This window comes from Bombus vancouverensis, chromosome 5 (assembly GCF_051014615.1).
Source record: "Bombus vancouverensis nearcticus chromosome 5, iyBomVanc1_principal, whole genome shotgun sequence".
Taxonomy (NCBI): Eukaryota; Metazoa; Arthropoda; class Insecta; order Hymenoptera; family Apidae; genus Bombus; species Bombus vancouverensis.
The window spans coordinates 10,745,478-10,768,719 of record NC_134915.1 but is presented as its reverse complement, the minus strand read 5'-3'; the positions used below and the strand labels follow the sequence as shown (position 1 = coordinate 10,768,719).

The 23,242-nt window shown below is 41.3% G+C and overlaps 1 protein-coding gene across 1 annotated transcript in view; it reads right to left on the bottom strand.

The window, feature by feature from the left end:
- Window positions 1-547: 547 nt before the first annotated feature.
- The window catches only part of LOC117164854 (uncharacterized), a 100,506-nt gene continuing 77,811 nt past the window's right edge, over window positions 548-23,242 (bottom strand). The window contains exon 4 of the mRNA XM_076618690.1: window positions 548-688. The gene's annotated coding sequence lies outside the window, so the exon portion shown is untranslated. The remainder of the gene's footprint in view (window positions 689-23,242) is intronic.

The following is a 23,242-nucleotide window of genomic DNA, read 5'->3' as shown; positions in this document are numbered from 1 at the left end:
GTGTCTAATTTAAAATTACAATTTCTTTCGCAATTTTTAATTCTATTAACATTCGAAAGATCAAGATAATCCATACTTTAGACATACTACAATATTAGATATATTATGTTTTAATGTTTTAATTGAATGTTTTATCCATAGCTAGAACTAAAACTCTCTCGTTCTCTTTCATTTTTATAAAAAGAGAAAATCGATAAATATACACGTATAATAGCTTCAGAAATTCTCTAGTGTATTAAATACCATCTGGAAAATGGCTTTTAAAGTTTCATCATGGATTGCATTAAGCTTTAAATCCTGCGATTTCTGGCCACAGCCCTGAAAGAACGCTTACGTCAACGCTTTCTCTCGTTAATGTCGTTAATTAAATCTGGCGCGGCCGTTGCGCCCCGTTGCAATCCGATTTCGATCGCGGACGCGTAAGAATTACACAGCGGCTTCTGTGTCTGTCACGAATAACAATGTATCGTTACGATTAATTACCCGGATTCAGTTCATTAGGACACCGGCGTGTTTCGCATATGCTTTAATTAATGCAATTTACTTGCCAGAATCCAAAGAGGCAGACAGAGACGGGGCGATGATGGCCAGATAGAGGGGAGTGGAGGGTGGAAGTGGCCGCTACAAAAGGAGTTTCATCCAATTACGATTTCATTCCACCGTTCATCAGGGAATTCTTTCGTTCCATCTGCAACAATTGTGAAAAATATATTTCATGTAGCCCTTGTGCCTTTAAAGTGGTCAAACTTTGTATTTCTAATAATTTCTTTCAATCAGAGTTCTAATTAACAAAGTAGTTCGTTTCTTTCCGACCTCCGACGAAACAGAAAATTCTATGATTTTAATCATTCTTAATTAGTTTTACTAAAATAAAAGTTTATAGAGCAACAGAAAGTTTAGAGGTTCGCAATACTGTACAAACTTCATCAAATCTTATAATGTTACAACTCCAATGCCGACCTCAACTCCTATTCCTGTCCACTCAAACTCACCCTTAAACTTATTATTTCCTCTGGACTCTAGGTCACATTTTCCTTTTCCTTCCACTAATTAACTTTCATCAAATCTCGTAGTTTCACGACTTGAAGATTACCCACAACATCCACCCTTGGCCATTCATCCCGAAAAGCATCAATTCGTCCATTCCGATTCAACACTCATTCGCTTTTTCTTGCTCTATACCATATAAGTTCTGTCAAAACTCGGAAACTTCGAGCTATACAATTATTCCGAACAATCACCTTCGCCTGCACAAACCTACCTTCAAACCTATCGTTTCCTTGAGTTTCCCACTTTCTTCCAACGTATCCCAAACTTCATCAAAGCGCAAAACTTCCTTCAACTCCAAAATCATTCTCAACGACCACTCTAGCCTACTTAAAGTCCAACATTTTCTCGATTCCAGCTCTCGATCCCTCCTTCATCACCCTACCTTCTCCTACCTTCCAATCTGCAGCGAAAGGAGGCACCAATCTTGGCGAATTCTTTCCACGAGCGGATACGACGCGCTCGTGGGAGCAGCTGCCCGGAAACAGCGTCTATCCGCGAGCTCCTGATTGGTGCATGTTACACCTGTGCCATCGTGTGCATGTGCACACGTAATATTTAACGCGCGCGCGTACTCCCGTGTCTACGACAATGGGGCTTGGCAAACAGCTTTTCACGCTGGTTTCCTCTCGCTCGGGCACATTAAGCGCACCCGTGTAAATTTCGTGTACACCTGATTGTTCGCGTGTTAACGCGGCCCAGAGCCGTATGCATATATATATACAAATACACATATATGTATACACATATATATATATACATATATGTAACGCAGGAATCGAGCGGAACGTATGTACCAAGCCCGGAGAACATCCATGACAATCGCAGTTCGTTTAAGAGCGACGTCGACGAGCGGCACACGGTGACGCGTACGCAAGCGTAAAACCGAGTTTCCGGTTATTCGGATTATATTCGAAGACGTAACGATTGGCGCGACGATCTCGACCAGAAGAAGAAAGCTCGAGCGAGCTGCGCGTCTCAGAAACGAAATTTATCCGTTTCTTTATGGGGCCGTTGTTTAGGATGGGAACTATAGATGCAGATAATATTAATAACATATAACGACGAATAATAATGAAATTGTGGATTTTTATGCACCTATATGAAACCTAAAGCTGCACGAAGAAGATAGAAGGCGCACAATAGAAGAAAATATAGGAAATGTTCAAAGTAGGATACGAAATGTCAATAATATAACAATTTAGTAATTAGAATTTCTATGCATTTATGTAGATGAAATTTACGTGAAAAATGCACAGAATGCGTACGATATACGAATATATACAGAATAAGTAGATTACTGGTCTTAATCTTTGTTGAAGTGATTATCACTTCTAAGAAAACTCTACATCTGGTCTTTTTAGTTTTCTCAAGCACTGAAGCCATCGATAGCGTGTAGACAAAAGACTGCGACAAAGACAGACCATAAACAGTAGACAGGCGACGTTGGCTTCGGGGTTTTCAGTTATTGGGTAACACAGTTAGCGTGCGGATCTGGACAAGCTCAAATTGTATTCTTACTTATAATTACACTGCTATTTAAATATATTTTTTGCCTTACAATTTATCCACAAGTTTTCTCCGTTTACACATCGAATAACCTCAACAATCTTGAATAAGTGAAACGAATTTTTATTTAAGTTTTACCTTTTCAGTTGCGTCTAAAAAAATATAAATTCGTATAAGAATCAGCGGTGCGTTGAAATTGTTGAAGAATATTTTTCGTGCCACCCAGGACTTCTAATAATTTTGAAGTGTCGTTGTAACGGTCCTCTCACAATGACCATCGTAATTAGCAGTTCTTATAATTTACATCCTCGAGTGTTGCTTCTGCACGTTGGTGGAATTCTAATTTGCAAGGGTTCATTGTTTCGTTTGGGACGCAGAATTCTTGTAATTCACAGGGTTGCAAGGCGTTAATTTCTCGATTTTGCCTGGCTGACAAATTTTCTGCCCTAGTTTGGCTTGCTTCACCGTGAACAGCGGCTAATTTCGTCTTAACCGCGAGTCTGCTTTGAGAGTTCTATTTCTGTTTTGGAGTTCAACGAAGAGTTTCGGACGTTCTTCGGATTTGGCATGAACAAGTTTTAAAGAAGTCGACGGCAATTAGTTTCAAATGTAATTTCCACGCTTATGATACAATCTTTGTCGATATCTTAACAAGTTTCGCTGTTCTACGTAGAAAACTTGTGTTTCCGCGTTATCAAGAAAGACAAGGGGACAGAAGTTCTACTCGAACCTGATTGATTTTCTTCTACCAACGATGGCGACCGAGTTTTATCGTAATGATAAAGTAGATTTCAGAAACTATCGCTTGTTACAGATCCCAGTGATTTTAGTTTTGCGCCAGATACTTCGCGGAGAGCGAACTTGATAGAAAGGAAATGAATTTCCTTACATTAAAGAGGATTCTTATTGATTGCGATCGATCGTTATTTAAAAACTTTCTAATTTTACCATTAACCATATTTGACAAAGATTTTATGAAATCCGGTAGACATTCTTACATAGAACTGCAGAATATTTTAATCTCGAATCCTTTGAAAACTACAGTTCATTTCTCTCTAAAGAAATACCCGTCTTCGATCTTCTCTTTATTTCAGAAGATTGTTTTATTCGATTCGCATAATCTCCCTCCAAGGATTTCCTTCTTCATGTTCTGCAATGAATTTTGTAGAAGATAAAATATATCTTTCCAAGAAGATTGGAAATTCTCTTATATGAAAAAACCATCTATTGTTTCTTAAGAATCTTTTAATTTTTGCTATTAACCATACTCGACGAATATTTGTGGTCTTTTCTCGATTTTTTGATAAGTGTCTTTGAATAAAATTCCCGAGTACTCTCATCCCGAATCCTTTAAAAATATACCATTTCTTCCAATTCTCTACAAAAAAAAGACACTTGTCCTCAGTATTTCTATTTTAAAAAATTATTTTATTCGATTCTCCCTCTAAGAACCTTATCTCCATCCTCTGTAGCAATCGATCGTCGTGAGCGCGAAAGAGAAACCGCCTCGATTTATCCCAGAATTTCTCTTAATCACCGGTAGTGAGCTGCCCCGCGAAGAATACAAAATGCAGCCGAGAGACGAGGTGCTCCATGATCATGTAAATAAGGTACGAAAATGTAGTTTATGCTACGTAGCCGAGACCCAGTTTCGTGTTTCCGGGAAAAACGGTAATGGATAGGGACGAGGGCGGACAAAGCGGAGGACGAAAAGAAGGGATTGCTGCGCCAAGAATACGTACAGCTTCCGGAATATTTCCTATTAGAACAAAGGAGCGGAATACAATTTCCCAGGCAGCATCGTCTACTGCAAATGTATAATGACTTTGGGAATCGACGGACGAGTTCCGCGAAACTTCGTTCGGTGTCTCTCGTTCTGGTTTCATAATCGCAAGATGGTACACGAGAGATCGTTCGTTTCGCTGTGGATCGCCTCGATAATTGTCCCGGCAATTACACACTTTACAATCTCTCTCGTCGTTGTCATCGTCGTCATCGTCGTCGTCGTCGTCGTCGTTGTCCTGGGTGCTTCGCGACTGCATCAGCGCAGCAAGATAAGCTTCCCCTTTCCACCTCTTTGGAGCGTGGCATGGAAATTATGCGACATAATGAAATTCATCGATCGAAAGGCAATTTTGCGCGATGCCAGCGTACTCCAAGTCACCGGTATTATTTATCGGGGACCCGTTATCGCTAATTGCGGCCGATATTTTAAAGAGAATGTGAAGCACGCCCGAGCATTACCAGACGTGCACGAGGTTTATCGTGAAACTGGATTTGGCTCGGCTGGTTTGGCTCTCTTTTCGCTATGGTATTGTGCCGTTTAATTATTTATAGGCGGGGTACTTCAAGTTCTAATTGGGCAGCGAACCACTTGCTGAATCTTGATAGGATTCAGCAACCATTGTTACGCTGCAGATGTAAGGGAATAATAGCGGATCGTAGACAGGTACTCGAAGACCGTGAGCTCTTCCTATATCAGATTCCAATCTCCCATCGAACGATCTTCCGCCGGTTGCCGTTTTTAGGCGGTATATTATGCTCTTTGATATCGAGTAGTTGCGAGAATGTTCTGATATTCTATTATATAAAATTGTAACTTTAACATATCAGTGAAAATTTATCTTCTATTAACTATATCTGTTGTAACAGCGTTTCATTCATTCAAAAATATCAATCTCAAAATCACTTTCGACTCAAATTATACTCACAATAAAATTCTTCTTACAAACAGTTTAATCAGGACTGCATGTCGCAATACTTTTCACGTCGACATACGAAACACTTTTATTTTTAAAAGCTACGTCCGAGCAACACGATAAAGTTTGGTTGCGAACTTTTGCCAATCACTGTACGCTTGGCTTATGGTTCGCTTTCTTCAAATAACGATGGCAAAACCAGTAACCAGCCGACGAACTCGTTGACGCGAGTTAATCGGCGCGTCGCCGCTAAAAACAATCAGCCACGGGATCGAGTTAAATATAAAGTAACGCGAACGAAATAATAAACAGGACGCGCCAGAAATTGCGACGCATTTTAATGTTTAATTGGCAAACGTGCGCCGATTAAAAACGACCGGTCGCTGATTACCAGCGATGGGAAAAGGTGGAAGTGGAGGGAAGGGATCTTTTCAATCGAGTTAACGAGGGGATGCGATGCGATCGCGACCGATTTCCCTCAGTCTCGCCTACCGGTTTTCTCTATTAATATACTAATGAATTGTATCCATGGTAATTCGCTTTTGTCCTCTGGCAGCTGGACCATGGACTGTAGATCGACTTTTCTGCTTCGACGCTGGGAACCGGGAACCTGCCGCGTTTATTTCGTATACGTAGATCATAATTAAAGAGTACTTTGATTAGATCCCAGTAGAGATCTCCATCTAAATCTTGTCTAGATTAATCAAGGAAACATAAATAAATATAAATGAAAAATTTTAACCTTGAATTTGTATTTGGTTGGCAACTAAGTGATTGCGGATTTTGTCGTTAAGCTTAGTTACTTAAAGCCGCAATCGCTTAGTTGCCAAGCCCAATAAATCGAGTCTATTTCATGGCCTCTAGCTTGAAATTAAATAAATACGTACACGTGAATTTTAATTTTCCTTGGTCTATGATCATTTGATAATTTTTTACCCTAAATACCGCTTCTAAGTAGCTTTAGCTGCTTTCCAAGTTTCAAGATATCATTTGTTAATGCACCATCGTTATATTTCTAACAGGGAAATCACGTTGCACGTGTCATTAAGAATATAGACTTGCCAAATTCTATAGCATCATCGTAATGACATCGCATAGCTCGTTTGGATGCCGGCAGTAACTTAGAAATAGTTACGGCTTCGTAAAGCTAGTTATACATGTTTCCCAAGATCGAGTAGTTGAAATTGGAAGCGGAACCTGCGTGGTTCGATTAAAATTTAAGCGGATCTACCGGTTCGAGAAGTTCGTCCGGATGTTTGCGTGAGTATACTGTTGATTAACAAGATCAAAGATATCGTGTCGAGATGTAAATGACGTAGTTATAACGTACATGATTTATGTACATATTGATAGCTTCCAGTTTGTTTTTCCCGCAATTAGTAAATTTCATTTCAACTTATATTAGCTATACAATTATTTATATTAAACATAAATATAAGCTATCATCCTGATACTTATTGCCAGCAGTGTATATCGCAAACGATTTCTTCACGTGTCGGCGATGCTCGTCACCACGGAAACCATATATTACCCGCGGACCGATGGCAATTTGTACAGTTGATTTTCCAAGTCAACGAGCAATCAGGAAGCTGACACACAACTCCCGCCGCATTGTCGCGTGAAGATTGCTTTTTCATTTCGTTGGTCGTTTATTTTTTCGTCGATCAACGAGCCCCGGGAATGTAAATTAATCCGGTATTGCATATGAGATGCGCGGATGTGCGGGCATATCGGGTCCGTATTGAATTCCGTGATTGGAAACAGGTATTACGCGTCGCTCGTGAAGGGTGGAAAACCGGCGTTGGGGGTGGAAAAAAAGGACTGGGGCAAAGGGGGAAGGAGAGTCTGTGGCTCGTTTCTGGCCGTCGCTTTTCCCCCGGTCTGTTATCGAAGGCGTTTCGTCGAGGAGCGAAAATAGGGGAGCGCTTTTAGCCTCCACTGATTTGAAAATGTATCCTCGTCTCTGTCTCTTTCGGTTCTCCTCGTGGAAAATTGTACGCGCGATATCGTGTTCAAACTCTGCTTCGACTTTTATCCTGCCACTCTTTTTTCTTTTTTCTGTCTAGTAGATAATTATAGAGAAGCAGTCTTCGATACACCGTGGCTGAATATGTAGTAGCTCTCGCGATGTAGCGAGCTTCTAAATTAAAGCGTCCGGAACTGATTGATGCAGTGACATCCAGCATCGCTCGCGATACTCTATCCGTTTCTGTGGAGACTGAATCAAAACTGAGTTATGCTTTACGAGAGTCTTTTAGACACTTTTATTCGCCCGTTCAAATATTCGATATTTTAGACGTTCCTGAGATCTGTGTATTATTCCGATCTGTTTATTCATTTCAGGCAAATCGAACGATCTAACGTTTGCAATAATTCGTGCAGACGTGTAATTATAAGTTAGAATTCGGAATTCAGGATCTCCTTATGATACACATATGTTTATGTATGTTAGTAAAAAATTAATTAGGGCGCAAAGATACAATCAAGTTAAGCGTCATCGTCACGGATCGCGGAATGATGAACAACTACCTGCATTTTTTACGGAGACCCTAATTAATTCTTATGACTTCGGTTCCTCGAGTGTCTGGCTGCTCGAAGCTGTCCAATTAACCATCCCTTGGCCGACTATCATGAACGTCTATCTTGTAGTTTGTCTCAGTCATCATAGAATTTTTATAATAATATTTCGCAGCGCACGTAATTTTTTCCAAACTATCCTCCACGTTATATGATACGTTTGCCCAATAACTAAGTACTGTATTATACAGGCTGGTTGGTAACTGGTGGTACAAGCGAAAAGGGGGTGATTCTACGCGAAAAAAGAAGTTGAAAATATAGAATAAAAATGTATTTCTTTCAATTTTTCCATCGAGACAACGATCAACAGTGAGATCCGTCATAACGTACCGCACGCGTTTCGAGCGAAAATTCAAAGTCGATTTTCTCGAAAACAAAGCCTCAAACGAAAAATTTTTATTCTATATTTTCGACTTCTTTTTTCGCGTAGAATCACCCCCTTTCCGCTTGTACCACCAGTTACCAATCACCCTGTATAAGTTATATATGTAAGATTAAAAAACTCTACGAATGGATCTCTATAGTATAGTAACAATTTCAACCGTTTCAGCGTCGATTTTGTATTAGTGGAACAGCACCGTACGATCCATCGTCGCGATTTCTCTTTCTTTTCTCTTTAACATTTTTATTAAATCATCTTAAAGCAGAACGATTCCAGGTAACGGCGCGCGAAATAAACTGCACGAAACGTAATTTGTGCTCGTTGTTTACGAACAATAATTCACGACGCATGCTGTTTCGTTCGCAACAATTAAACGAATACCGTGTTTTCACCCGTTTCAACGTAACGGTTCGCGTGCGTTTCACCCCCTCCCCCTGTCTCTTTTTTCTCCTTTTTTCCCCGCTCGTTTCTTTTTCCCATCCCCGTTCTCGTTTTCTGCACGGTGCTCGCGCGCGATCGCGCTTTTATTGGAAAGCCGCAACAGATATTTTCGCTGCGTGCGAATAACAGCATATGGCGGGGCCAATTTTCCGGCAACTTGGTCGGCTGTAAATTCAGCTGATCCTGGAGAACCAGTGCCGGACAGCAATTACATTTTTCATGAAAATTAAAACGCCGTCCACGTTGGAATTTGTAATAGGCTGCTTAATGGTCGTGTTAAATTTCAACCTCGGACCAAGTCGAACGAACGCGATAGTTGAGCTTTACTTTCGATTCGAGTAATCATCGCATTTGTTCTCCGAACAGAACGAAATAATATGCCGAAAAATTGTTGTTTCAATTGGCAGAATTTTTCTAAATTTCCGTAGACGAGTTGAAGCTTTAATTCAACTTCGGAAGAGCACAAAATCAATTGCAATAGCTGTCTGTGCGTTTATGGAAAATATTAAATACATAATGCACGACGTAATACGCCAAATTATATTAAAATATACAAAGTAACGCATTGGTTATAATATTGAATAGATAAAACGAATCTCCGTTTGCTATTCTTTTAACTATGCCCACGAAAATATGAAATTGCGCGAACATTCTAACAATATTACGCTACCTTCCTACAAGCAACTTAACTAAACGATTAATTTCAGGTACGATGAATATAGTCTTAAAATCTAGAATATAAAGTGATCTTCGTAATAGCCTCGTTCGAAGAGGCACGACTGACGAAAATTGGCAAGCGTCAGATATAAAATACAATGGCGAATACGCGTGATTATTTCGAAAATGAAATGGTAGCCTGGAGGCGGCTCGACCTGGCTTATTTACATTCCGGGTCAAGGGCTCACAAAGGAAGCTGTAATTATGAGATGAAAGCATTCCCCTTGGTTCGAGAGTAGAATACCCTTCCATACACGGGGATATACGTATAGATTCGAAAAAGAGGCGAAGCATTCACAGTTTTTTGGCGTTTCATCGCGTCCAATTATTCGTTACCCAATGAAGACCATCCCTGAACCTTGGCCCTAATCAATTAGTCTCACGGACGATCTTTCTTCATTTTCTTTTTCTTCTTCTTATATTCCGTGTATTTTCAAAGCAAACCACTGAAATCGTGGTAGAAGGAAAAGCATATAAAAAAACGAACGAACGAACGAACGAACGAGTCTCTCGAATCTCATTAGCCGTTCAGCTTCGAAACTTTGTCTTCCGATGTTATTAGAAGAAACGAGTTCGGTCGCGTCAATCGATATTTAATTAAACTCGAATTTGCATGAAAGTTCGACGTGGGTAAGAAAGGATAGGGGCGGCGGCATAATTAGGGATAATCTTTTACCATTTATCTTCTAAACGTTCCGGATGTACATTGTTAATTACGGCTGACAGTAACGAAGAGAGCTCCACTTAATCGAGCACGGACTTCGCAGCCACCGACGTCTCGGTTCTTCCACGACTTTCTTTTCCTTTGATCCTTTGATCCCCCGACTGCTGCTGCTGGTCTGCTCCTTCAATATTTATTTATCCTGCCAGACGCTGCGAGAGCTCCGGCTAGAGAACGCTTTTATCGCCGTTTTCGCGGTCAATGGCGTCGCATAAAAGGACACCGGTTCTCGTGTAAACTGGCCGAGAATTAAATGGCCGAGTAAATTGTAGGACGAAACGAACCGCGAGCCTCGTCGCGTCATTTAAGAGACGACAAGATTTCGCTGGAATTTCAGTGGAGGCGGCAGATTGTTCGAATAAATTGAGAAAGAAGGCGTTAACCATGGATGGTTAGAGAAAAATGAAATACCATAGTACGTGAATGGGTGGACATTATTTTTCGATGTAATTTGTTGACGATTGTGCTCGAAAAATTATGACGACGAGTGATAATGGCACGAGTGGAGAGCGGTTGAGAGCTTTCACAGAATAAATGGTAAAAGTGTTCGATCTACCGATGGTTTTGTCAGTCTGACGAGCTACGCGATACTCGAGTTTCGCGAATAATGCTGTGTTTCAAGAATATTCGTCAAATTCGAGTATTAATTATAATAGCTTGTTATTATCGCAAAGAAATTTTCGAACAAAAACGCTTTCGAGAAATTAAGTAATTCAATGTTCGTTAGCATGGTTAAAATCGCGGCGAAACAATTTCCTGTTAGAGGATGGAAAGTTTAATCGGTCAGTTTTTTTTATGTTTCGAGGATGTTGACTCGTTGCGAGTTGATTCCTCGAAATTCTCTGCTCGTTCGACGACCGTCGATTCGACGATTTACACGGCGGAACGACGTCACGTGAGAGTTCTGGCGAACTCTGCGAGCAATTTTCTTCGAAATGAAACGAAACGCGTCCCCATCAGTATGCAAAGCTCGTTGCCTTCTTTTCTAGTCTAAGATCGAGGCGTCGCGACATAAATAGCACCTCGATTCTAAACGAATCTCCTAAATCGTCTGCTCGTTTTCTAATCAGCCGAACGGTGTTGGAATTTCGATCATTTCCAGACGAATTTGCTATCAAGAATAAGAAGAAAATTTCAAACTCTAATGGATTAATTTTTGTACGGTTAGATTGTACTTTCACCGCAGCTGCTGTTGAAACAATTAGAATTATTCGTAGTCTGAAGACGTTGTTTCCAAAGCTAAGCGATCGCGAATGAAATTTTGCGGTAGAACGTTTCCCTTCCGAGGAAGATTAGCTACTCTACATTGCTATTTCCACTCGTTGTTGCTCTATCTTCTATCACAAGAGAAACTCTGCTTTGTATTCAGGAAACGTTAACAGTTTTCGAGTCGCGGCGTGGGTGGGGTTTAAGCAAAGGCGGTTTAAATAACCGAGCAAACAGAATGAGTCACGTGCAACTTCCACGGAGGGTGCCGATATATTTCCGTTTATAGGAAGCTGGGTTACTCTCGGTAAACTTCGGTTTAATTGGAGCATCTTTCGTCTCGTGTCCCGTTGAAAGTAACGAAATATCAAACTATAGACTCGACGATCCCTTCCAAGCCATAGACCATCAGCCTATTTTCTTTCTTTTTGCACGTTATCGAATAAGAGAGAAATAAATATATTGGATTATACACAACTGTTCAATAGTATCTGGATATTTACTTTATTTTTATCAGATGTATTTTAGTTAGAGGATTATAAATGAATGGAATTGTATTAATTTTATTCTTTATACATATTAGTTTAATTTGTAAAATATAATAGGTAACAATAAAACTAGTGTCTGTAATTGCCAAACCTTTGTGTAGGTTCTTTTGTTACTTCAGATCTTTTCATTTCAGAATCATAAATCATTCCTGAAGCAAAAGTATTTAAATCGTATATGGTAGATGGTAGTAATATATGTAGCAAATAGTAAAACATATTATCGTTATATGTTCTAATAACAAATTTGAATTTACAATTTGTTGATTGCATAAACAGGCAGTAAGTACTGTATTTAGTCTTAACGATTAATTTTGCGAATCGAGAGGAAGCATCTGGATACTGGTGAGTGGTATTATACAAAAGCGGCGGTGTAATTTAACAAAGTATCAAAATGCAAAGTACTGTCGCAAATTGAAAAAGGCCGGGCCATTACGATTTGCACATGAGTATCATAACGTCAGAAATTATACGTATAATCATCAAAGACCCAATTCCATTTACATGAACAGTACAGATTACAAGCTCTTACGCGAGCAAACACGTAAAAGGTACACAAGGCAGGAACGAGCGTGGAACGGCAATGGGGAACGAATGTAGAAGCTTTTACTCGAAATTCGTCACGTTCTCATCGCGTACAAAAGCAGGGGCCGCGGCGCGTCCCTTTCGCACAAAGAACACCCTTTTCGAACGCATTTCTGCGAGTAGTGGCCGCGTTAGAAATTCAGCGTGCAGTTTAGCCCACAATCGACGTGTGCTCTCGCCGTCAGAAGGCTGTGTCGTCGCCTGGGAACACCTGACACAGAGCAAAAGGAGAGAAAAGATAGAGACAGAGAGCACGATGTGTAACAGTTGGCACGAGCGAAAGTTAACACTGTACCTGCTAATGGCACCCCTTCCTCCATTTTCTATTCGTGATTGTACACAGTACCGAGCGTACTCTTTTCCGAAACACTGCTCACTCGAGTACTTATCGTGTAGGACAGAGAAGAAGCAAGAAACGAGGACGAGGAGGGGCAAATAGCGGATTCGAAACGGTGTTACGCCGATACGAACGATAGAAGAAGAGAAATAGGGGGAGGTTGCGCAGCCGTTTTGTTCCCAGCGAGGGACATCAATATCGTTGCACCGCGCCAAGTATTCAGAATGCCCTTCAAGAATTTTAATGCGACGGAGAAAGAATTTATTGCGACATAGAATGCGCAGTAATGGCGGAAATACGTATAAAAGTCGGGAAAAGGGTGCGCATTGTCGCCGTCTAATGGCCTGCCCCGGGCGTCGCACACTGGCGACGTGTACACGCACCACCACCACCACCACCGTCACGCTCCATCGCTTCCACCCCTTTCTTCTTGCCGGTGCAGTGCCGTCCCTTCGAGAGCACCCCGAGGAGCAGTGAAATTTTAAGAATTCACGGGGACCTGGCGAACTTTCGACGCAGCGTTTGAGGTTCCTTTGTACACTTTCCAGTTAGATACTTTATCGTCTTTTTTTTTTGTTCATTGTGTGGTGCTACGATGGAAATTTAGATGCGTGAATTATTTATAATCCCGACATTGTGTACGCAACTAGGTAAATGAATTCGGTTCCTTATTCGAGGTAACTCGACGCTCGGTGTTAGGGAGTTTTTAAGATGGTTTCGAGTTTGCCAGTCTAGAAACGAGATCGGGAAGTTGAAATTAATTTTCTTTCATGTTGATCTCGAATTTCTTGTGTCTTCGTTTCTACGGTCTGATGATTTTTGCTGTCGAAGAAGGCGCGTAGTTGATAATCCCTCGATATAAGAGCGATTGGGAGAAATACGTAAGCATTCTGCGCTTTAACATAATAGCAGTCTTCATCGACGATTGTAAAAATACAAACGTACGATCATTTTATTTGACGATTCTAGAATTCTTAGACTGACTTTGTTTCCATGTACGATGCTTTCTTACGTTCGAAGAAAGCAAAAAACCTATTTCATGACTTTATAATCTTTATACATCCTATGATTTTCCATATTCATCCTATAATTATAATTTATTATCCTATAATTTTCTTAAACACGAAAAATCTTTCAATCAATTTTATGGAGATAATTGGAGCTTCCTTGCACCCTTAATTATCTCCGCAACAGTCGCCAACCCTAAGAAAGCTCATCCTTTGAATTTACACGACGGTGTCCCCCACGTAACAACTTGGTGTACCAAGATTCATCGCCAGGGGTCCTCGGGCTGAAGAACCCTGACCTGCGTTCAGGGGGATGCCGCGCAAAGAAATAAGCGTGGATGGTGCCTACCCTTTCCCTTTCTCCACGTGTTTCCGGCCTTTCTCAGCCCTTCTCAATTTTACCGTCTTTTAGCATCTCTTTCCAGGCGATTCAAGAGTGTCTCGGGCGAGAAGTGCGCCATTAAAATAGATCAACTGTGATCTCAATTGGGAGAGGCGAGGGAAAAAAGGGTCGTCGCGCTTTCTTAACCCCTGGATGGGGGTCGCTTAACGCGTAATACAGCCCCTGCCATTGTGTCGAGGCTCGTTGAATAAATACCTTTCGCTTCGATCGCTATTATTCCTGGATGGCTGACAAAAGAACAGAAAGAGATCGAATTAACGAGCGAAATATCCATAAAACGTCGAATTCGGAAATCTCTCGGTAGAGTTTTGATTTTAATATGGCGGATAGCCCTGGATAAATGGTAACATATCTGTTGTATCATTCACATTCTTTCGATTGGCACTTTTCAAGGTAGTTAGTCTGCCGATAATTGATATGGCATTAATTAACCACCAACGAAACTGTATATGGCGTATTCGTTTGTTTCTACGTAAAAAGGGTACGTCGAAGAATTTCTTCGAGCGTTATCAAATTTGTTAAAATGCAGGCTTTCATTCTATTTTCTTCTGCGATTACTAAGACCGCATGAATGCTTTTTACAAAATTAACGCCGACTGTATAGCATTTTACTTGTATTATATCGTTTTAATTAACTTGTATTATATAATTTTAATAATATTGCGTTAGGTCAATTCTTCAATTCCCACGACTTTTCGTTTATTCCATAGCGAAAGCAAATTAATGGTTTGCGTTATTCTATAACGCCTATGTAATAGATAAGTATAATACAAGTATGATATTTCTGTCATATTTCAGCTTTTATATGCATGAAATGCCTGGTCATTACACACTGATGTACTGATATTTTGATCCTAGCGTACATTACGCTGTTTATACTTTTACCGTCCAGTTAAATTTTTTTCGCTGTTCACTAAAATAACGAAATACGGCAAAAAAATTTGCGGTTTATATTAAAAATATATATATTTTACAATAAAACTTTAAAATCTGTTATTTCGTGTACGTGGAATTTAAAAAAAATGCAAATTAACGAAATTGTCTATATTGCGTTAGCCCGAATAAGGTACGAAGAATGGTAGACTTAAAAGATTCAGTTAACGCAGATGTGTAACAAACGGAAAGAATAAACGAAGAAATTATACGGAGCGAGCGGTAGGAAGCTTCTTTTCCAAGATGTTTCTAAGGTGTTTTTAAGATGTTTTCCATAAAACCTGATTGTATCAGAAAGTTAGTTAATAGATCGCGTCTGACGGGCGGGTATATAACTTGCCGCACAGCCCCTGGTATCATCGTCGATACGACGAGCCGCCTTTGAAGATCGTCGGTGACAACGCGCTGTCGATGATAAAGCTTGCTCCAGCGGCGTGACCATTAGAGGTAACGGCTTTTCATTGGAGAAAAGTTTACTTTCTCGAGCATGAGCGTTCACAACGTGAGCGAACTTGCTGACAGCATCTTATATACATAGGTAACGTTGCATTAGCGGTAAATGGCCGTAAGAACATTGATGGCCTCTCCTATTTCTGGCTCGCTAATTATAACTAGCACAAGGTCCCGTGGCACGTTCAATTTCGCGCACCGTTGTGACCCATAAATTACGCTAATAATTCCATTCTCTTTCGTTCTCTCCTACCACTCATACCTTCTCTACCTTTGTTCCTCTTGTCACACTGTTAGCCCGCGCTCAAACTCTTTTCCTTCGTTACGAGTATTATTATTTTCATTAGGAAATACGTTTATTCGCAATCCGTTTGTCGCTCGCCCTTAATTTTCATTCGATTATCGCGCGACACGGCCGATAAATTGAATTTCAAACGCACGAACTTTCGAGCATGAATTGCATTAACACTCAGCCTCTCAGTCTTTGTTACTATTATTTTCACCGGAGATCCTTCCGGCCTTTGTGCCATTTGCAGTTGGCTGGCGCAATGCTTTGCAACCGTACCGATGTAAATTAGCTCGGATGCAACGTTTAACCGTGGAATATCGTCAGGAAATGGGCTTTTGTTAAATACAAATAATCCGGGAATCAAATTATGCGCAAGCCAGCTGTGACGCCGGCGGGCCGAGCGTAGGACTCGGCTAAAGTCAGACAGAGAGAATATCGTTCGTTCTCTTTCGTTCGACCGGATAACGTTTCTACTTCAAATTTCACACTTTACGTTGTAATTTATTTGGTTTATGGCCGTGGAAGATTTAGAAGGGCGATACAAAGGGTTACGGCACGTTGTTTTGCAACGTCACTGAAAAGATCGAAATTGTATTAGGAAACTTGGGAATAGTATAAAGCATTTCCACGAGGTTCTAAAGTTTCACGGGACCATCAGGAAGACCATTATGTACTCTGCGACAATGTTGACACTTTTAAATTGTCTTACGAAACTTAGAAACGCTCTGGAGAATTTTAACGAGACACCAAGGCATCATAGGTCTCTTAAAAAGAGAGAGAGAGAGAGAGAGAGAGAGTACGGAACGCTTTTCAACATTGTTGAGAATTTAGAAATCTCTATAGAATGCTTACGAGGGATGCGTAACGTACTCATAGCATTCCAACGTTCCGTACGGTACCATCAGAGAAGCCCCATGATAATCTTCAACGTTGTTGCAAATTTCAAAATAGTAGAATGCTGAAAATAATATTGTTACGAATTTCAAACTCCATGATGCCTATGTTGAAAGGTTCGATTTTTAATTATTTACAAATTGAAGTTTATCCTCTTACGTTAATGAATCGAAAGTAATGCAGCGTGTAATGTTAAAATACGATTTACAAAGGATAATTAACTATCCTGTAGCTTCTCTATAGATTTTTAAATTGGTTTCAAATTTTGTTAATATAATTACGACAGTCGTGCTTTATTATAATGCTAATGAAGTTACGTAATATATGCATGAAAATTGTCTGTGCTACCTGTGTTCAAATACTGTCGCGAGTCACCGTAGATATTCCAACGAACACGAGAAGCATTGTCGTATTATTAAAAATATTTTTAATATCACTGGTGAAATGCCTGCGGATCCTTTCCCATCCATTTTCTCTATTTATCCCGAAATTCCCATGTATGTATTATACAATGCGGCCTCCTCGATCCTCGCGTAACTTCGAGTTAAAGACCCCCGGAGCAAAATTCTGTCTCGACTTTGATCTCGTTGGGAAGCCAACGTTGAATGCGCGTGTATACGTATATCGCTGCTCTACGTCCTTTGTGCGAATAAACGCGAGTGTACGCGCGGAAAAGCGCGTATCTGCGTCGCGAGGAACGATAATGCGGCGTTCACACCGTTCGGTCGGAAAACTGTCCCGCCATTTTCGTCGCGTCGCTCTACCGCGAATTTTTGTCCACATTTGCATATCAAGCCAGCTTCAGGCATTTACTAAAAATCCCCGGCAAACATTACTATCAAACTTTGTATTCTTGTTTTAATTCAGGGTTATCAGGTGGAATAATTTTTGCACGAACCATGCTTCCCCCTTATCGGCTATCTACTCCTGTTTTTATTCTCGCATTATATTTCCGCTCGAGATTCCGCAGCGTTTTCTAGCCGTGTTTGCGTCTTGATTAAACGATAGATAAAATAACAACGAGTGGATGTTCCGAAGCGTGCGATTGGAAACGGCCGTTATCGTTCCGCGTGCTGTTGTAAACAGCGATTAATTCATTTCGCAAATCGCCAATCGAACCGACGCACTTCGTTACAGCGTTGTTTACATGTACAGCTGAATTATTATTTCATCGACAGGAAATTTCGACCAATGTTCGTTCTAGCAATTGATGGAGATATCGTTATCCGATAATGTTACGATGCAATGAAGGAGAAAAGAAAGCTTAAAATTGGTACACTGTGCTTATAAATATTAGTAATTTTTGTGCAAGACAAAATGTCGTTTTTATGCTGATAACGATTATTCGTACTCTGAGATACTGAAATTTACAAATTTTCTGCAGACACATAACACATAACAAACCTTGATTGGATGTATTACAAAAGATGACAGAGTTAAATTTTCGACTTGTAACTTCTGATAGTTGTACCGCGTGTTTTTTCACACCCTGTACATTGCATCTATAACTTGTCCTTAAATATAATCCTGTTTCGGTGCGTTTTATACCCGATCATCTTTTACATTAAATTCTCAACTTCTGGCTTCTATTATACCGCGTATCTTTTTGCACCCTATATAAATGTCAAATATAATTCCATTTCGTAACATAATAGCGTGTTTCGTTCAACATCATAATCGATTACCTTTTCCCGTAACTGCTTTTCTGTAGCCGTATTGCTTTCACAGAGGCAGTTCTTCTCCTGTAACGACTTTTGCCTCATCCTCCGTGTCGATATCCAAAAGAGGGATATAAAGTATCGCGGATACGTTATTCGCGACACTGCAGTAATTCTCGGAGCCACTCCAAACCCGAGGTCGACCCATTTTGCAAATAAATGCCGGAAAGCGTAACCCTCGTCGTTGGTAGCTCGATCGAATTCCAACGTTTCGTTTGATCTCGTTGTGAACGCGGCAGAAAGGAAGACGTAATGCGATGCGGCGCGGTGCGTGACGTAAAATGCGAAAGCTTTTGAAGTTCAACGGAAGGGTCGGTGAAATTGAAGCGATCGGTATGTGTGTTTCACGATCATACGCGTCTCTCTTATTGACGAACGACTGGCTCGCCTCGAGTATCGTCAATTCTCGTTAATTTATATCGATCTGTTGGACAGCTGTTGAAAAATGGTGGATGCAGACGGTTCTTTTCATCGCCGATAACAACATGCGGTAATTATTCTACCGTTCGCCATGCTTTATCCCTTTTACGAATGAAGACCACGCGAAAAACGACAAGACATTTTTCATTCTTTATAGGAGAGCTATTTTAAAGTTCAAAACGCTTTCATGAAATCCTGTAATAATACAGGATTATGTACTTTAACGGTTTGTTTCTTTCTTACGTGTCTTTAAATATGTGCTTTGTAAGCTTCTTGGATATCAGTTTATTTTAAACGTGTTCTTAGGAAATCTTATAGCTATTGTTAAAGATAAGTTTTCATTGGCTTTTAAGTATGTTTTATCGCTTTACTGAACATTGTAGTAACGTCTCCTTGATTTGTTAGAAAACTTCGTAGACTTGTCATCTAGTCTTAAAAGCTTACATCTTTGGACTTGACAGGTTGTTTGTCTTCTCAACCGTGTTGTATTAAAGTACTCCCGTACGGCTACCAGGCTGCATGGAAGTCACAAGATCAACAAAAATGAACTTATCACGCTCTTCCCCTCTGATCTTTAAATACTTGAATCCTTCTCGAAACAGTATTCTACGGTATTTTTCACACATCTACGGCTGTTTAATGCGTTTAAAAGACACAAAAATACTTTAAATCTTGACGAATGAAGAATGAAAAGCTACCTAATGCTTGCCAAAGAAACCAAGTACCGAATATTTGTTGCAAAAGGTTGGAATATCTGCGTAAATTGCGGTGCACAAAACATTAATGAAAGGACAAAGGTGTCTCGGGGGTTAATTGTTCAGCGAAATTCGAGAATATATTTGGTCGAAGAGACGACGTGGATACAATCGGTCGTTCGTTCGCGAGAGCACAATGACGCGTGTGCGGCGCTTTCTGCGTTTCGCCGCGTTACATCTGCGTGTTTAGCGTTTAATTAAATTATTTGGGGGTTACCTCCATATTCACTTCCGCGGAATGTGATTAAATTATGTTCCACGGCTGTTCCTGAAACGTCGTAATTTATTTAGTGTATTCACATGAGCAACAATATTCATCCGCGGGATAACAAGCCGCCTGAGAGTTCCGTGTCTGATTCCCTCTCGCTCGCACACTTTTGCTCTGGATTAATTTCACGTAAGTTTAACCTCTCTCGGTTCCCAACGTCGCAAACGCTCCGCTGCGCCTTTTGTACGCCGAACTTTCGCGGTGAATTGCGAATTCTCCGAATCACCCGCCTGAAAATTTACAACCCGCGCTGTTTTGTTTGCTTTTTCTTTATCTTCTTCTTCCTTCTCTATCTCCACAACGATAAAAAAACGTATCAGTTTATACATTGAAACGTTACGTAAACTTTTATCTCTATACGAAGAACTGGCTCCCTAAATACCTCCTAATTTCTTTTCTTTGGAACTCCTAATTTGTCCTCGTTCTAACGGCATTCGCAATTTCCCTGTAAAATTAACGTCGCAACCCCTGAAACTTGCTCGAGCAGTTGCAGACGTTACCGGATGAGAGATTTTTGGCTACGAATTTTGCATACAGCCCGACAAATCTTGCTGGTGGCGTGTCCCTAATTTCCAAGAAACAACCGCGGGGACCCTGGTGTCTCGTTGCACGCCGCCTGTTACCAAAACGCAGAGACTCGCTTAGGCTCGCGCCGATCGCGATCCAGCTCCGCCTCCAGCCTCGAGGAATCGCCAGGCTTTCCAGTTTGTAATTAGAATCCAACCCAGAATGAGATTCTCTGGAATATCCATGAAACGAGCGAGATTGTTCGCCTTAAAAACTCATAACGCTCGCGTCTTGCCGCAACAACGTTCCCATCCTCTCTTGGATTCAGTGGCTCCGTCTCGAGTGGTTAATCGTTCGAGTTAAGCGCTCATCGTAGTGCGCCATTTTACGTTGCTTCCTATTGTTTACGAGGGAATAGAGGAGCAAAAGCGGTGCTCGAGACGCGAATTCGCATTACATTCGTCGCGGCCTCGTAAAACACCGCGCTGGGATTCGGACCGCGAGATTCTCGCCGGCTGTTTCTGTCGCGTTTCCTTCCGCGTTCAGAACGAAGCGTGATCGTGGAACGATCGTTTAAACGGGGCGAGTAAATGTCTCGACGGAGGCTGCAGCTCGAAGAAAAGGCGGCGGTCGATCAGACGACGCCGATCCTGGACATAAAGTTGCCGGCCAGGTCCGGCAAATCGAGCAATTGGTCGGTAGCAGGCGGCGCGATCAATTCGCTGGAATGTTAGGGCAAATGGCGGGTGAATAGTCGCTGGCTCGACGTATGCCACGGGCTACGGCCATAGAAACGGATTATAGGCATCGACGAGCATAGCACGATACAGTAATAGCGGGCATCGCGTCGCGCGCCCGCGGTAATTGCAATAAATTTTTCAACCAGTCCTCGCGTCCTGTTATACAACACTGGAGCGAGAGAATAGAGAGAAATCGTGCTTGCGCCAGCGCGATTCGCTTCGAGAGCGACGCCAGAGCAAAAGAAGAGTAAAACCGCTGCTTGACATAGAAAATATTTACGATTATTCGTAGGGCATTAAGGAGGCGAGTAGTTGCAGTGGACGTAGAGTCGGACACCGCGCCGTTTGCTTGGTCGGCCTCATTTAGACGACACCATCGAGAAGAAGGATAAAAGAGGCGGTACAGAGAACATTGGAGAATAGAGGTGGAAGAGAAATAGAGGGAAGAAGCGAAAAAGATGGGGAGTAGCGTGCGACCGAGTCGTTTTGTCGGCAATACCAACCGGCTATCCTTTCTCTATCCTCGTGCTAGCCGCGAACCACGTCTGAAAAGACCTTTATCTGTTGTGTATTTTCCAGTGAATTAAGTTTCTTGCCTTCTGCTGCCCAAGTTTATATGTTTTGCGGAGAAGATAGCGCGGCGTTCATCCTCGGTCGACGCGGATCCAAGGGCTGACTGGCTACCTCCACGACCTTTCTTCGCTCTGAAAGAGAACGCACCCTGCAGGAAGAGGGATTTGGGGGTTGGGTGGTTTTTGTTTGCGTCACTGCGCAATATCCAGCCACCGGCTTAACCAGCTTCCTCCCCGCCGTCTCCTTCTTTTCCTCTTTTCCTCTTCCTTTGTCCAGCTTTCTCGTCATCGTCGGCGCCGTTGTCGTCTACTTCTGGCTCCTCTCATCTTCCAGCTCGTCCTTTCCGGCTGTCTCGCACGATCCTCTCTACGTTAGCTTTCGGCAGGCCAGACACCGAGGGGCTGTGTGACATTGTTTCAGCAGCCTTGGCTGTCGCGCGCCGCCTACCCGAGATCTCATTCTGCCGTTATGGTTTCGCACTTCGTTCTTAGCACTCAACATTTTTACGCGGCCGCCGCTTTTGTTTTCGCCCGCTGCCCCTTTTCACGGCCACGTTTTTATCACAGCCCGGGGAAACGGATGATGGAACGTTCCTCCCAACCGTGATCCCGCACCCACCTCCTCTCTCCGTTAACTTTCAACTACAAATGGATCCTTTTTTTTTCAGGCGACCGTAACAAGCCTCGACCCGCTTATCTCGTTACGAACCAACCGGAGGGAACACCAGAGAAAACGCTTCGAGAGATTTTCCTCTTTTACGCGGTTCCAGGCACCGCTTGATTCCTTAGTGTGTTGAGTGCGTTGTGGAAATATTAATCTGTTGATTTGGTTTCTTGAGCAGAGTTCCACATGTAGCTATGTATCAAGCGTGAAATTAGAAGTTAGTATAGTTGAAGCGATTTTAGTTATTTATTGTTAGATTGGTTTTACGTAAGTGTAATCTTTAGTTACATGTAAATGTAAAATAATGTAAATATAGTTTATTTTTTGGAGAAACGAAACGTAAAATGTAGGGAATAAAAACGTCAATGATTAAAGTATAAAATTGTACCTTTATCAAAGCAATAAATCACTCAAATCCGTTGAAATATATTGCTGTGAATAAATAACATTTCGATGAAAATTGCAGTAAAATTCCATTCAAAATTATTTTCACCGCTCTGATGACTCTAGTATTATGTGAAGTTAAATATTCAGGACAAAGTTAAATTTTGTTTCGACTAAATGGAGAATCTGTCGTATGGAATCTTCTGACAGTTCTGTTGTTAATCCGCTAAGAATAGTAATATTCTTTACTTCGTCAAGTTTTTCACTAAAAGATAAGAGAAGCTCACTCTATGGTAAAAGAATTCTGAAATACCTTCTTTCTCATTTGTTACGTCATATAAGACACGCAATGATTCGATATTTTTGTCCAGTGGTATAAGTCAACGTTTGCCTCTGCCTTATCTACGTTTCCTTCAAAATTCCCACGACGAGAGATGGAACGCCAGCAGGATTTCCACACTCTCTTAGCAAC